The 16,204-nt window shown below is 41.4% G+C and overlaps 1 long non-coding RNA gene and 1 pseudogene across 1 annotated transcript; both read left to right on the top strand.

Moving 5' to 3' along the window:
- Positions 1-279: 279 nt before the first annotated feature.
- Positions 280-960, top strand: LOC125387589 (high mobility group protein B1 pseudogene; annotated as a pseudogene).
- A 9,308-nt stretch (positions 961-10,268) lies between these two features.
- Positions 10,269-15,071, top strand: LOC148121167 (uncharacterized). Its single transcript, XR_015738576.1, has 2 exons — positions 10,269-10,955; positions 14,714-15,071. It is a non-coding gene; the product is annotated as an uncharacterized LOC148121167 (long non-coding RNA).
- Positions 15,072-16,204: the final 1,133 nt, after the last annotated feature.

The raw sequence follows: 16,204 nt of genomic DNA, 5'->3' as shown, positions 1-16,204 counted from the left end.
TATTTATACCCAAATACACATAACTCATACACATATAAAAGTAAAGTATTAAAAGTAATTTTCACACGTTTAATTGGAAACAAGACATAAATAATATCCACTACTGACAGGAGTATACAGGGAAAGACTTCCATACTTCTACAGAGAGAAAGTTGGTATATAAACTTCTTGAACCTTCTAAATTATTACCCCATTGTATCTATTAAATTTAAATTATGTTAGAGAAAACACAGAGACAATCAGCCAGACAGGTACTGGCAAACTCTGTACCTCACTGATGAAGATCAACTAAATATGAGCAAAGGAATTTCGAAGAAGGCAAGAGGATTCTCCTATGCAAAATGTCCTCATATACATTTCTTGTGCAAACTTGCCAGGGAGGAACACAAGAAGAAACACCAGGATGCTTCCGTCAACTCCTCAGTGTACTTGAAGAAGTGCTCAGAAAGGTGGAGGACCACGTCTGCTAAAGAAAAGGGGAAATCTGAAAACATGGCAAAGGCTGACAGGCTCATTATGAAAGAGAAATGAAAACCTACATTATCCCCCCACCCCAAACAGGAGACCAGAAAAGATGTTCGAGGACTTCAGTGCACCCAAGAGGCCTTTTTCAGTCTTTTTGTTCCGAGTATCACCCCAAAATCAAAGACGAACATTCTGGTTTATCCATTTGTGCTGTTGCAAAGAAATTGGGAGAGATGTGGAACAACACTGCTGCAGATGACAAGCAGCCCTACAAACAGAAGGCTGCCAAGCTGAAGGAGAAGCACGAAAAGGATGTTGCTGCCTACAGAGCTAAAGGAAAGCCCAATGCAGCGAAAAAGGGGGTGGTCATGTCTGAAAAGAGCAAGAAAAAGAAGAGGAGAATGAGAATGAAAAAGGAGAGGAGAGGAAGACAAAGAAGAAGATGATGATAATGATAAGTTGATTCTAGCACAGTCTTTCTTCTTATTTTTTTAAACTGTACAGTCAGTGTCTTTTTATTATAAGTAACACACTACCAAATATGTCTTTAGAAAGCCCTGTCCTGTGGTGTTTTTAATAGGCACTAACCTTACCTGGTACAGTCTAGAGGTTGTAAATGGACATGGAAATTTAAAGCAGGTTCTGGTTGGTGCACAGCACAAATTAGTTATATGTGGAGATGGTAGTTTCTTGTTGTTGCTTTTGTTTGGTTTTAGATTTTGTTTTCCACCTTCAGTTGTCTCTGATGCAGCTTAAATGAAAATAATTGTTGTTTTGTTAACTGAACACCACTCTGTAACTGCAAAAAAAAAAATGCAGCTTTTTGTTACCATTCTGAATGCCTATACGTAAATACAATTTTTATTTTAAAAATAAATTTAAATTGTAAGTGTATTTAGCTTTTTTTGGAATGTATTCTGTCAAAAGGGAACTACTAATTTTTGTGGTGAAATTTTACCAGCGTATCAAATTCTGTGCATATTTATCCATATTATAGAAATAAAAAAAACATAAGAAGAAAAATAAAATTAATTACTTGGAGAAAGTACATTTGTAAAATAGAAATAAGGTTAAAAAGCAATTTGATAGGCATGGGCTGTTTTATGTTAAAGAACAAAAATAAAACTGTATGTTTATACAAGAAGGAAGCTATTAGTGTATCAGTATTCATTTCCAGAAAAGGCACAAGAAAGAGATTACATTTTTCACTATATCCAATTGTATTGTTAGACAAAAAACAGATATTTTAAAATCTGCACTAAATAAAAACAAAGAAAAGAAAAAATATATACAAAAGAGAATAGCAAGGGAAGAGGACAGGGGAAATAGCACAGAACGGAACTTAAATGGAGCAGAAATACAGTTAACAAAAATCAGTGCTTGACTGCAACTTCTGTTTGTTAAACATCGGGACCAGTAATGTGGAAAGAGGTGTGGTTGGTACTAGAGGTAGTGTACACGGGGAAAGTTTATCTTTAAACACCATGTCATTGGTCGTTGTTCTACTCTTTCACCTCTCTCTCTCTCTCTCTCTCTCTCTCTCTCTCTCACACACACACACACACACACACACACACACAGAGCTGTTCCCTTTTCCATGGCAAGTACCATTTTGCCTTTTCATTGACACTAAGGTACATACCCACAGTGTCAGAGACATCTGCTTTTAATCAAATGGCTGAGAAATAAAACACATGAGATAACCATCAAGTATATTAGTTTGCTTGAGGTTCATAAATCAGAATCCCATTATATACATTCATACCAAAGTCACATACAGTAATCAAGAAATATGTTTCTGTCTTCTATATAAAAATGATTATGTCAAAAGTCTATGGCTGGGAAGGTCATAACTGCTAATGGGGAAAATACTGCTTCGTTTTGCTAAATTTGCTTAATGTGTCTGTCTAATTGACTTCTGAATATTTGTATTTATGCCCACAGATTTGTGTTGCTACCAACATCGGTCAAAGAAGCTCCTATGTTGGTTTGAAAAAAAATGACCCCCAAAGGAGTGGCACTATTAGGAGGCTTGACCTTGTTGAAGTAGGTATGCTCTCATTGAAACAAGTGTGTCCTTATCCGGGTGGGCTTTGAGATCTCATTTGCTCAAACTTTGCTCACTGTGACACTCAGACCACCTCCTGTTACCTTCATATCCGTAGACCTTTCCAGTACCATGTTTTCCTGCACACCACCCTGTCCTGCCGTGATGATAATGGACTGAACCTCTGAATTGTAAGCAACCCATAAAATACTTTATTTATAAGATTTGCCATGGTCATGGTATTTCTTCACAGCAATAGAAACCCTAACTATAATACATACTTTTGCACTGGGAAGTGTAATTGGAGATACTCAGGACTTGACAAAATGTGAGAATAGCTGTTAAAATCTGAACTTTAAACAAGACATATATGCCATCCCTTCCAAGTCTTGAGGAACAGTTTGGAAAACAGGGAGGAAAGAATGCAAGAACCAGAGGAAGGGGTGAAGTGTCATGGAATGTGGACTTCCGGAGCATAATGTAGCTGTTGCATACTTGTACTTTAAGCACCGAGAATTGTATGTGACTGGTCACATCAACTCCATTATCGAGGGCAGAGGAGCTCATAAAGCCTTGACCCTCCATGAGGGTAAACAGTTGCTGGGGAAGGAGAGACATTTTCAATGGTAGAGTCACTAGCATGCTTCTTATGCTTGTGCAATTCTTCACCAATGTTCTCATAAGCAAGCCTAAGTACAAGTGCAATCTCTCTCTCTCTCTCTCTCTCTCTCTCTCTCTCTCTCTCTCTCTCTCTCACACACACACACACACATAAAAGATGAATGTAGAATGGAGACTAGCATTGTCAAAGGCTGCTAGTTCATTTCCCAACTGCCCTGACTCGAAATAATCTCACAGAAACTGTATTATTTAAATATAGTTTAAATATATTTTAATAAACTATATTTTAAATATAGTTTAAATATACTGCTTGGCCAATCACATTAGCATATTGCTTGCTATATTCTACATCTAGAATTAACCCATTTCCATTATTTTATATTTTACCATGAAGCTTGTGGCCTACCAGCAACATTCCAATTGACAACTCCATCTTCCCCTCTGGCAGATACATATAAATCCCTTTGACTCTACCTTCTTTCTCACAGCATTCAGTTTAGTTTTCCCTCCTAACTCAAAACTGTTAAGCCATTGGTTGAAAGCAGCTTCTTTATTTACCAATGGCAATAAAAAAATACTCACAGCATACAGAAGAGAATCCCATATCAGACTAGTAAGGAAAATAGATCAGTTGGAATGAGAGGGTGACAAGAGGTAGAAATTGGGAGGCATATGAACAAAATATATTATATACATGTATAAAAATTTCACAATGAAATTTATTCATATTTATAATGAACATATGTTAATATAAAACAAAGGCGATGACAGCATAGCAGAAGAAACAAAGAAGATACTTCATATGTACTCACTGTGTGTGGCAATATCAGATTATCAACTGTCACTTACCTATTAGCAGGTGGAGAATACAGTAACACCCACATCCACACACATCCACAGGAGAAGAGTAGAATAATTATATGGCACAAACTAAAGAGCATTTCCTTGCAGAACTGGAGCACTAGCTAGCTGTGTCATCACATCTTTTTCTGGAAAGTAATTATATTTACAAAAGGAGGGAAAATAATAGATTTTCTTTATTTTGAATATATTTTTACAAACATGAAAATACCACATAATTCAGAAATTTAGATGAAAAAATTCTATATTCTTTTTTTTAAAAAAAATCCCCAGATCATTATTTCTTAATTTAAAAAAATGTTTATATGAAAATGATTTTAAATGCATCACATAGCTCAGAATCAGTCCAGTGTGAAGTAGGGAGAAAATGATGCACATTTTCCAATCATTATTTCTGTAGTGTACATACATCTTTTCATATTTTCACTCTGTATGAAATTATCTATTGCTTAAATACTCATTTTGTGGAAAATACTGAAAAACAAAACTAACTACTCTCATCCATGATAGTAATTAGTGTTGCACTAGTTGTTTTAAATGTGAATTTTTAAATTCAGCCTTCCTTCTTGGGTCCTAAGCTCCATCTCCTCCTCCAATCCTCCACACCAGTGTCTCCCATCTTCCTTCCTCCCTGTACTGCTGTTGTAACTAAGTATCACTTCCATTTCCAGTGCTATTTCTCAGGTTATACCAAGGAGCAGCAAGGGCATCTTGCAGATCAGGTCTTGCTTAGAATATCTCAAATCATAGTCACATCAACTTATAATTACCTCCAAATATGAGACTATTTTGATAGTTTCCGTTTATACTTAAACAACTTTGCACAGCTATGTATGACTTTATGTATGAGTATTACAGATTTTACAAAATATGTTTATAAGTAGATTAATATTTACATCATTAGATGCATCAAACAACTAAACTGAAACACAAAGAAGATTCTACATTAAGATACTATCAAACAAAGTATTTGAACATGAAAATACTGTTATTTTTTCCAAAAAGAAATCATTACACTTGCCTCGTTTTCAGTGACCCTGTTGAGCCATAAAATTCTGTTCACTTACTCTCCTGTGGATACTTACCTGTGTGTGGGGGGGTGGGGTGGGCAGTAAGTGTTGATTTTGCTAGCATACATTTTTAAGTAGATGTGAGTATATGCCTGTGAATGTGTGTGATGTGTGTATTTGCATGCAGTTTATGTCGATACATTATTTAATAACAGAAAAAGAAAAGAAACAGAAACAGAAAAGATTTAATCAGTGTGTTGAGAAAACAAAAAGGGTGTCCAATGACCTGAGTTCATCTGTCTAATATTGACATGAGTTTCTGATTTGAGTATAAATGAGATAAGGTGCCCAATCTGATTCCTACAAGATGATCTGTTCCAGTAAGGAGCCTTTCTGTCATTGGAAATGAGTCTTACATTGAAAGTGGTCAGACTTGTAAAGATTCACTGTTCCTGGAATCCAAGGTGACTGCAAGATTAGCAAATGCCACAACAGCCTTGAAGGGAAGAAGTTAGACATTCATTGGGTGGTTACCGTGACAACCTTCAGATGCAACCATGTGACTCAAGTGAAAATGGCATACAAAATAAAGATACCAGGTTTTCGTATTGCTCTTCATTACTCCATGAGCTCAAGTAAAGAGTCAACATATTTTTTAACAAAAGTTTCCTTAAGAGTCTATTTCAACACCACCCTTGTCAAGGTACATTCATCAGTCCTGAGAAAATTACAGTGTTGGTCAATCTGGCTTTGAAGCTTCCCTGGCACAATGATAGGACCATATGTGAGACACGGACAAGTAGCAATGGTTGAGGCTTGTAAGTGAAAACAACAAGATACTTTACGGGGGACATCGAAATTCTACCATAAAGAAAAGTAACTTAGAGGAATGCAATGATAGAAAGCATCTGATTAAAAGGATTCTATAACAACAAAAAAAAATGGGCCATGAATTTAAAGCAGAGCTAGGAGGGATACATGGAAGGGTTTAGAGCGAAAAAAAAAAAGGGAGAAATGCTGTAATTATATTATAGTTCCAAAAACAACAAAAAAGGAGTTCTACAGGAAGCCATCTTCCCATTTTCTATGCCCGTGAGTGTGAAATCAAAGTCATTTCTAGTGGAAGGAGTTTGGTGTCATGTAACCAAGCATAAGAACTGATTTTTCTACAACTTCAAAGCGTTAGCTAGTTGATGGACAATTAACACGAGTGACACCATTTTGTTTTAACTTTAAGAACGGGTATTTCTGTGTAACCTGACTGGACTGCAACAATGAATCATGCTATTGTAGTCTTCCAAGTGCTAGGATTAGTGATGAGCACCCCAGGCCCAACATGACTTTAGTTCAAATCTCTACCTTAGTTATGTACCCCACTTTGCCTCTGAATAATTCTCTCTGAAGACATCACTGAGCAACCATTCCACGGTTTTGTTTCAGTTATCCTTTATAGGATAATATTGGTTTCAATTGGTCTGCTCTGGTGTCCAATCCCAAGTTAAATTCTATCTATCCTGTGGGTGAAAAAACACACTCATAGGCTGTGTGCTGATCTAAGTTATTTCATATTGTTTGGAATGCTGTGCCTTGCCCTGATGGATTCCATCTTTAAAGTGGCATTTCACTCCATTTAAACTACAAATACAGAGGCAGGATGACTATACCTATGTGGGCACATGAACATCACCACCTGCCCAGTGCTAACTTGTTATGGGTAGCCCATCAGAGATGATCACTCAGACACAGCTTATAGCCAATGAAAAGTCTTTATTACAGGCATCTGGGACCAGATTCTGTATTTGTGAGCCAAGATGTGGTCCCATGTGTCTAGAACTTGGGGTTTTCAAAAACAAAAACCTTGTCCTGGCATCTCGCTCAGCAGATGCAAGGGGCACTGCCAAAGCAAGCAGTTTGAAGCAAGCAATTTTAACAGAAGCTAATATAAACAGTTAGCTAGAAGGGGCTCTGGACAAACAGGCAGCTTTAACAGAAACACGATAACTTATCTAGGACATCCTGTCCTTTGGTTCCAGGAACAGAGTTTGGAAATTTTCCATAGGATTCCCCATCAAGATCAAATTCTAGTTAAACTTGAAATGACCTCAGCACTATCTTGCCCTGTCACAAAATTTTGGAGCAGACTAACTTATTGGTAAAAGTGAGAGGTAATGCCTGTAAAGCTAGAAGAGGAGATTGTTGATATAGGCGCACACAGACCAGTTAAAACTGAAGCAGTAAACTATGTCTGAGCATTTCAAACACAATAGATCAGTGATGCCTGTAATCCTCTCCCCTGAACTCCTAAGCAGGAGGCCACCTATGCCTGCAAAGGCTCCATCTACCTGTCATCTGATCATTCCGGGTATACTTTTTTTTGTTTTGTTTTGTTTTTTATTTTTTTGGGGGGGGCAGATCACTAAAGTTTATTAAATCATAAGCAGACTTTATTCCAGAGAAAGAACAAATATTCACCACGGGGCACACAGAGCTCTCAGGTATAGCTGTGATCACAGTCAGAGATCAGGTTTCTGAAATTGTGGCAATGGGGGCTGCTTTCGGACTTCCTCTTTACCTCATAACAGACATGTTCTCAATGTAAAACATGTTACTTTGAGACCATACTCTAGTCCCATTGCCGCCAATATAAAATTGGTATTATTATTATTATACAAACTAGCATGTACTCTTTGTGGGAGGTATTAGTATGATGAGACAAAACTGAATCTACCTGCTTTAATATATATATTTATTCTCTCATGCCCAGATTCACTTTTCCAGTTTTAGGACCTCTAGCTTTTATCTATGCTTAAGGCTATATGTGGTATGATAACATTTCCAACTCTTTTTTTTATATAACAAAGTAAGATTAATGGGCTATTGGGGAGGACCCAGTTGAAGGAGGTAATTCAGGGCATATTTTAACCCTGAGTGATCTGTCTTCTGTCTGTCTGTCTCCATCTCTGTCTCTCTTTCCTCCTGCTGTCTTACTTCATGAGATAAATAGCCTCTTTATCCCCTTGCTCTCATTGACATAACATTCTACTTCACCACTGACTCTGCACTGAAATCTTGGAAAACAGGAGCCAAAACAAACCTTTGCCCTTTAATATGATGTCTTTCAGATGTTTTATATCAGATGGAAAGAAGAGTTAACACACCGTTGCTAAATTCAACTTTTTATCTTCAAGTGAATATTTGAGGTATTCGAGATAGTTATCAGAAGGAATGATGAAACTTATTTGAATCAAAACAAAACAACACAAAGCAAAGCAACTTCCTTAAAGAGTCCAGGAATATAGAAACATAAAGTTGTAAAGCCCAAACACATTTTGAGAGAAAAAAAATAAATCTGGGTATACTTCAAGGGACCAACCGGCTTAGAATGCCCGATTTCCACAGGGATTGAATTGCTGTACACTAATCTGTCCTGCACCTTATCTCCACAGTCTGGCACCTCCACAGTTTGACTCAGCTGGCCCTCGATGTTTGCAGCAGTTCCCTGCCCTTCAGCAGCTCTCCAACTGAGCTCCTCAGCATCTTATCAAACCACCTGCAGGGAGTCTCTGCATTTGAATCAAGCCTCCTGATTCTTTCCCACTAAGGTCTATTTGAACTCTTTCAACTCTCTGGTCACAGTAACCCTTTTTGTAGCCATTCTGTAGCCTTGATAGTCACAGACATAGATATTACAGCATAGTTATTGTGTAAAGTGTGGTGTGTGGTTGGAATAAAAGATCCTGTATTTGGTAATGACGAGCAATCAAGTGAAAATGAAATTATCTGGCAAATTGCAGCCAAGTTAATTGACCCAACTTGCAAATGTATTGCTAGTCAATAAATTCTGATAAGGTAAAAAGATGCAAGTTTCTCTACCCATGTTTCTGACCTAGCATGCTCAAATGCTCAAATAATATCATTTCAAAAGTGATGTGGGGTTCTCCTTTGTATGCTGTGAATATGATTGGTTAATTAATTAAGAAAATTGGCTAGGCCCTATAGGGCAAAAGAATAAAGATAGGCAGGGAAAACTAAATTGAATGCTGGGAGAAAGAAGGGTGAAGTCAGAGAGAAGTCATATAGCCCCGCCAGAGATAGACGACAGAACATTAGCCGGTAAGTCACAGCCATGTGACCATACACAGATTAATAGAAGTGGTAAAATTAATATGTAAGAGTTAGTCAATAAAAGCTAGAGCTAATGGGCCAAGCAGTGATTTAATTTAATATACTTTCTGTGTGATTGTTTCAGGGCTAAGTGGCCTGGAGCCAACAAGTGGCCTCCTCCTACACAAAATCACTGCTGAGACTATTATTTTAGAAATTGTACATTTGGCAGGGTGGTGTTTGCTCACACCTTTAATCCCAGCACTCGAGAGGCAGAGACAGGTGGATCTCTGTGAGTTCCAGACCAGCCTGGTCTACAGAGCGAGTTCCAGAACTTACTCCATAGCTACTGGGAAACCCTGTCTCCAAAAACTCAAGAAAGAAAGAAAGAAAGAAAGAAAGAAAGAAAGAAAGAAAGAAAGGAAGGAAGGAAGGAAGGAAGGAAGGAAGGAAGGAAGGAAGGAGAGAGAGAGAGAAAGAGAGAGGAGAGAGGGAGGGAGGGAGGGAAAGAAGGAGGGAGGGAGGAGGGAGGGAGGGAGGAAAAAAGGTAGAGAGAAAAAGAAAGAAAGAAAGAAAGAAAGAAAGAAAGAAAGAAAGAAAGAAAGAAAGAAAGAAAAAAGAAAGAAAGAACTGTATGTAACATGAGGGGCCAGCTTGTTGGGGTTTCCGTCCCGCCCAGTACCCCAACAGCCGGCAAATCCCAAAGAGAAATTACACACAGGACTCCATAAGGTTATAAACTGATTGGTCCATTAGGTCAGGCTTCTTGTTAACTCTTATAACTTATGTTACCCCATTATCCTTATCTACATTAGCACATGGCTCCGTACCTTTCTCAGCTGGGCAAGTTATATGCTGCCTCTTCAGTGGTCTGCACAGGAATCGTGGATGGAGTTTCCTGCTTCCCAGAATACTCTCAGTCTCTTTGCTCCACCCCTCTTCCTGTCTGGCTTTCCCACCTATACTGCCTGCCTGGCCAATCAGCGTTTTATTAAAATATGATTGACAGAATACAGACAATTCTCCCACATCAACTGTAATTATTGTACTATCATTTTCCAAGAATTTTGTTGTGAATGCTGTAGAGAAGATGAAAAACTTGGATGACAAAAAAAGGGTTCAAGCACCTAATTTTGTGAATCACCAAATAGTGGTGGTGAAGGACCCCAACTTCATTGGGGTCACAGTTAAAACTGTGGTTTTAACTTTAACCACAGTTATAACGCTCTGCAAAGGTTTTCAGATAGCAAGCTTCATTAAAGGCCGGGATGCTGAGCAAAGACACCTGAGCAAAGACAGCCTTATCTGGCTGCGAGACAGGATGGATTGGTCATAGGAACAAAGAAAGAGAAGATTGCGAGGCCTGAGTCACGTAGAAAGCGAGGCTCGTCACAAGTCAGGGGCTGTGCAAATCGCCAGCCAAGCTAGGAAGGCAGGAAGAGATAAGAAAAACAGGTAGCACAACCCCCTCCAGGTGGGTCTGGACAACCCCCTCCTTGGTATTTAGGTAAAAGGTCAAGAATGTGCCACTCAGCTTAGCCTTATTTGAACTGACCAATGAAATGAAAGCTTTTCTGCTTCTGTACCCACGCTTTTGCTCCCCTATAAAAACCCCTCATCCCCAACCTGCAGGCGCGCAAGCTCTTCGAGAGACTTGTCGCCCAGGTACCTGCGTATCCACCAATAAACCTTCTGCTGTTTGCATCCAGCTGCGTGTTTTCGACTGGTCTCTGGGCACGGGGTCCTTCCCGAGGGAAGACGCCCACGAGGGAGCCTTTCATTTGGTGCATGGGCCGGGAATTGAGGCCCCTGTCCCAGAGACCGCCGAACCACCGCTGGGAGGTGAGGTAAGCTGGCCAGCATTCCATGTTCTATGTCATATGTGTCATATGTTCTGTATTTGTCATCTTTTGCATCTGATTGTTGCGCTGCGAATCTGAATCTGTACGACTCAGCTGGGCCGATCTGTATCTGGCGGGCCTCGGAAGGAGCTGACGGGCTTGGAAACTTCCCCCCGCACCCCGGGAGACGTCCTGAGGGAGTCTGGGAGCTCGATTCTTTTTGGGGCTCATCTGTTTGAACCCACGACCAAAGTCGGACTATTGTCCGATGGAGGGGTACGAGGTTCGTCTGTTTGAACCCACGACCAGTGTAGGACGTTTGTCCGAGGCGTCGGGGTTCGTCTGGGAGGCGGGGTTTCCGGAGCCCCTCTGTAACCTCCATTTGCGCAGCGTGTTTGATTGTCGGCCGGTTCGTCTTATTGTGCATGTGGTTTGTCTGTTTGTTTACTGAAACACCAGCAGGGGGCAGTCTCTACTACAGATAGGCACCTGAGAGAGTTTGGCCTATGATCCACCCCCAGCGCGGCAGCGTGCGCGGGGGCTGGGGAAATGGGCCCCCGGGGCCCGGATGCCGGCCGTTCCGCTAATGCCACTGCCCACCGCGGACCCAGCTCCCGGGCGCCCAGGCCTTAACGAGCGGCCGGGAACCATGAGAGCCGGTAGCCTGCCTGGCCTCCCCGCCGCGGAGAGCGAGGTTTGCCGGCGAGCCCAGGGCAAGCAGCAGAGTCCCCGCCCACAACTGCCCGCCCTCGGCCTGCGAGCCATCGCGGGCGGGACTCCAATGGGGGAGGAGGCAATGGCCCCGCCCCGCCCCTGCCACCCCGGGCCAGGAGAGCTCCGCCGCACGCTACCATTGTTTTGCGGGACCGAGGACTCGGGCTATGGTCGCGGCCTGGCACTCCTCTGCGGCCCCTTGCGCTTGCACGCCCACCGCCGCCTTCCAATGTCTTTCTCCCCGCGCGGCCCCGAAGGCGCCCCCCCCCTCGCCGTCTGCGGGCTGCGGGCCCTGATGAATAACTCGGGGCTGGTCACACCCATGAAGCAGCTTAAAGTGTTTGGGTTGTTTGATGTTTTTGTCCGTCCATGTAAGGCCTTTGTCCTGACTTAGACTTAATGACTTCTTGACTTTGATATTATGTTCACTTACAAGACTTTAGAGATATGGCCATAAACATAAGGGTATATTAAAAAAAAAAGAGAGAGAAAAAAAGAGTCAGCCTCAGCCCCAAGCACGTGGATGGCTGGGCTGGATAATTGCTATGACTCAAAGATGTTAACAATCTTTTTTCCTCAATGAGCTGGGAGCTGTGTGTCTCAAACCTCTGGTCAAAGCTGGCCAAGGCTTAACTCCACCTATGAAGAGCTCTTTCAGATCCTATGGGTTATAAATGTTATAAATATCTGTCATCATTTATAGAGGCTGGTCACAAATTATTGTCGGTTAATGTAAAAAATTTTGCTGGTCTCAAATGTTTCGTACTGGTACAGGATTTTATGTACTGTTATTGTTTAAAAATTATCATTGGTTAATGTTTCATTTTTTTTAAGAAAGAGCCTATTGTTGATCTCAGATGTTTCACACTGGTATAGGATTTTATATGCTGTTCTTGTTTAAAATATAGCCATATATCCCCACTGGAAAAAAAAACACAAGAAAGACTTTGGTAAGAGTTTTATGCTGTCTAAAAAGCAAGAGAAATTTTTGCTGTGTTGTCTAAAAGCAAGGGAAATTTTGGTTAAAAAATATGTAAACAGATGGGCCTTATCTAGGTCCCCATGTATGTTTTTAAGGTCCAACTTAAAGCAGGTAAGGAGCAGCTGACAGTCCATCACCGCAGGGCTCTGTTATCTATGTTTCTTGAGCATTTAAAGGAGGCTTACAGACATTATACTCCCCATAGACCCTCAGAGGTTGTCTTGGCAGAAGGAGGTCTATGGTACCTATGGCCTTTATAGGACAGTCAGCATCAGATATTATGGTTAAAAAGGTTGCAGAATTTGATTAAGGAGGCAGAGAAAATGTTTCATAAGCGAGAGACGGAGAAAGAAAAGCATGAGAGAGAGAGAGAGAGAGAGAGAGAGAGAGAGAGAGAGAGAGAGAGGCAGAAGAAAGAGGACTGGAGGGATCACAGACAAAAGAGAAATTTGATAGAATTTTGGCCGCAATGGTAGGAGAGAAAGGAAAGATAGGAACTAGACAGATAGGGAACCTGGGCAACAGAAGACCAAAAAAAAATGAAGATGGACAGGCACCCCTTGGACAAAGAACGATGTGCTTATTGCAAAGAAAAAGGACATTGGGCAAGAGAATGCCCAAAGAAGAAAGGAAGGGACTCTAAGGTACTGGTCCTAGAAGAAGATGATTAGAGGGGACGGGGCTCGCGCTCCCCTGCGCCTAGGGTAACCCTGACTATGGAGGGGACCCCTATGGATTTTCTAGTGGACATAGGGGCTGAGCACTCTGTGCTGTAACAACCATTGGGAAAGCTAAAAAATAAAAAGACTATAGTAATTGGAGCAACTGGACAGAAACAATATCTGTGGACCACCTCACGAACTGTAGATTTGGGGAGAGGACAAGTGACTCATTCCTTCCTGGTTATCCCCGAGTGTCCCATCTTTATTAGAAAGAGACTTGCTAACAAAGCTGAAGGCCCAGATCCGGTTTACTCAAACCAGGCTGGAGATGATTAAAGCCTTTGTTGACTGAACCAGTGACCTCCGCTCCCCCTGCTGTCCTCCATCCCGCTACCCTGCTGCCTGAGACTGATGACACCTCGTCTACTCATCAATGCGCTGAGAAACTGGCACCAGATCTGAAGGATCAGCCTTGGCCTGAAAGTCCGAGCTGGTGTACGGATGGCAGCTGTTTCGTGATCGAAGGTAAGCGGAAGGCGGGGACAGCAGTGGTGGATGGGAAGCAAATGGCTTGGGCATAGCCTCCCTGAAGGACGTTGGCACAAAAGGCCGGACTTGCAGCTTTGATACCAGCTCTATGAGTGGCAGAGGAAAAAGTCTCAGCCAGTATCTACTCTGACAACAGGTATGCGTTTGCTACTGTCCATATTCATATACAGACTGTTAACATCTGCAAAAAAGGACATATACTTGTCCAAGACACCAAAAAGCTTGGGATGCTGTGGCTGAAGGAAATCAGATGACAGACTCTCTGTCTTGGCAGAAGAAGTAGTCAGAAACTGCAAGGCCTGTGCTATGATTAATGCAGGACACTCCATATATGCTCCTGGGAAGAGGCTCAGGGGCGATTGGCCTGGAGCCTACTGGAAAGTATATTTTACAGAAATTAAGCCAGCCAGATATGGCAACAAGTACTTATTAGTTTTTATAGATACCTTTTCAGGCTGGATAGAAGTTTTTCCTACCAGGACTGAGACAGCCAATACGGTGGCTAAGAAGATCAAAGAAGAAATCTTCCCAAGGTTTGGGATACCCAAGGTAATTGGGCCTGATAATGGACCTGCATTTGTTGCCCAGGTAAGTCAGGGGCTGGCCGCCCAATTGGGGATTGATTGGAAATTACATTATGCTTACCAACCCCAGAGTCAGGACAGGTAGAAAGGAAAAATAGAATTCTAAAAGAGACCTGCGGAAATGACTGGACAGCCCTCCTTCCCTTTTGCCCTGTTCCAGGTTTGGAATACCCCAGGGCGATTTAAACTCATCCCTTATGAGATCCTATGTAAAGAACCACCACTGCTCACTGAGTCGGATAAAATGTATAATCCTGATGTTATTCTTTCTAGACCTTTATTTTCCCTGTCTAAAGGCCCTTGAAATGGAGAGACACCAGATCTGAAAACCACTGAAAGAAGTACGCGTCTCTGCCTGGATCCACGCCTCCCACAGGAAGCGAGCTCCTAAACTACCCAAACTACAGTATCCGAGGCTTTTGACAACGCTACCAGTCAAAAGGCTTGGGTTTAGAGGACTGGTCTCTTACTGAGGTTATATAATGAGACTCTAAGGGTCCTAAGACTCCTGACACCTGGTACTTGGTTCCTGGTCTAGATAGATGATGGGTTTGTAGTACAGGTTTGATGCTTTGCATGTCAATGTTAATTTTTGATGATACCAAAAATTACTGTGTGCTTGCACAACTGGTATGAGTTTGACAGGCACCCATCTTGCTTTCGACGAGAACCTATTTCTCTAACACTAGCAGTAATCCTGGGCCTTAGAGAAGCTGCCCTAATACAGGCCCCTCAGTACTTCAATGTATTAAGATTTGAGGGCTTTAGAACAACGCTTCTGTACCCACGCTTTTGCTCCCCTATAAAAACCCCTCATCCCCAACCTGCAGGCGCGCAAGCTCTTCGAGAGACTTGTCGCCCAGGTACCTGCGTATCCACCAATAAACCTTCTGCTGTTTGCATCCAGCTGCGTGTTTTCGACTGGTCTCTGGGCACGGGGTCCTTCCCGAGGGAAGACGCCCACGAGGGAGCCTTTCAGTGGAAAGCTCTGCCAAAGAGAAATTTTTTGAAAGTCCTTAGACTAAAAGCAGTTCCATCAGATATATAAGGCATTTCATTTTATTCTCCATCACCTATTGACTGGCTATAAGAATCTGATTCTTAAAAGGCACGTATTTCCCTGTCTTGACTTACCAAAATGTTATTTAGAGAGTTTTAAGACAGAATTCCCCAGTTCTGAGCGATCCAACAACCTAAGGACACCCACCTGTCCAAGTAAACAAATTAAGAAAACATTAAAACATAAAGCAAAGAAAACCAGCCTACAAACCACAATCCCAGAGAATTTAGACAATAATGAGGACACTGAGAGCGACTTACATAGATCTAATCTACATGGGGAGTAGAAAAAGACAAGATCTCCTGAGTAAATTGGGAGCTTGAGGACCTTGGGGGAGGGTTGAAGGGGGAAGAGGGAGTCAGGGAAGGGATCAGAGAAAATGTAGACTCAATACAAATCAAAAATAAAAGTAAAGGAAGGGAATGAAATCAGTGTGTGCACAGGAGGAACGAAATGGGATCCAATGACGCTTAGTTCATCCTCAGGGTGTTGATCTGAGCTTTAGTTTACAGAGGAAGGACTGCCATGTGTTAATAGCCGAAGTTAATATTTATAATCACAACTTAATGGTTTTTAAAATTTTAATCTATTTGTAATATCCATTGTGTTTCCCACTTTAATAACATTTTGAGCATATCTATGAACCATTAGGATTCTAATCATACTAGATGAACTTTTTCCTTGTTCTTTCCACAGGATGTTCC

Source organism: Myodes glareolus, chromosome 8 (assembly GCF_982192425.1).
Source record: "Myodes glareolus chromosome 8, mMyoGla1.1, whole genome shotgun sequence".
NCBI lineage: Eukaryota > Metazoa > Chordata > Mammalia > Rodentia > Cricetidae > Myodes > Myodes glareolus.
This window is presented reverse-complemented; position numbering and strand designations above follow the sequence as displayed.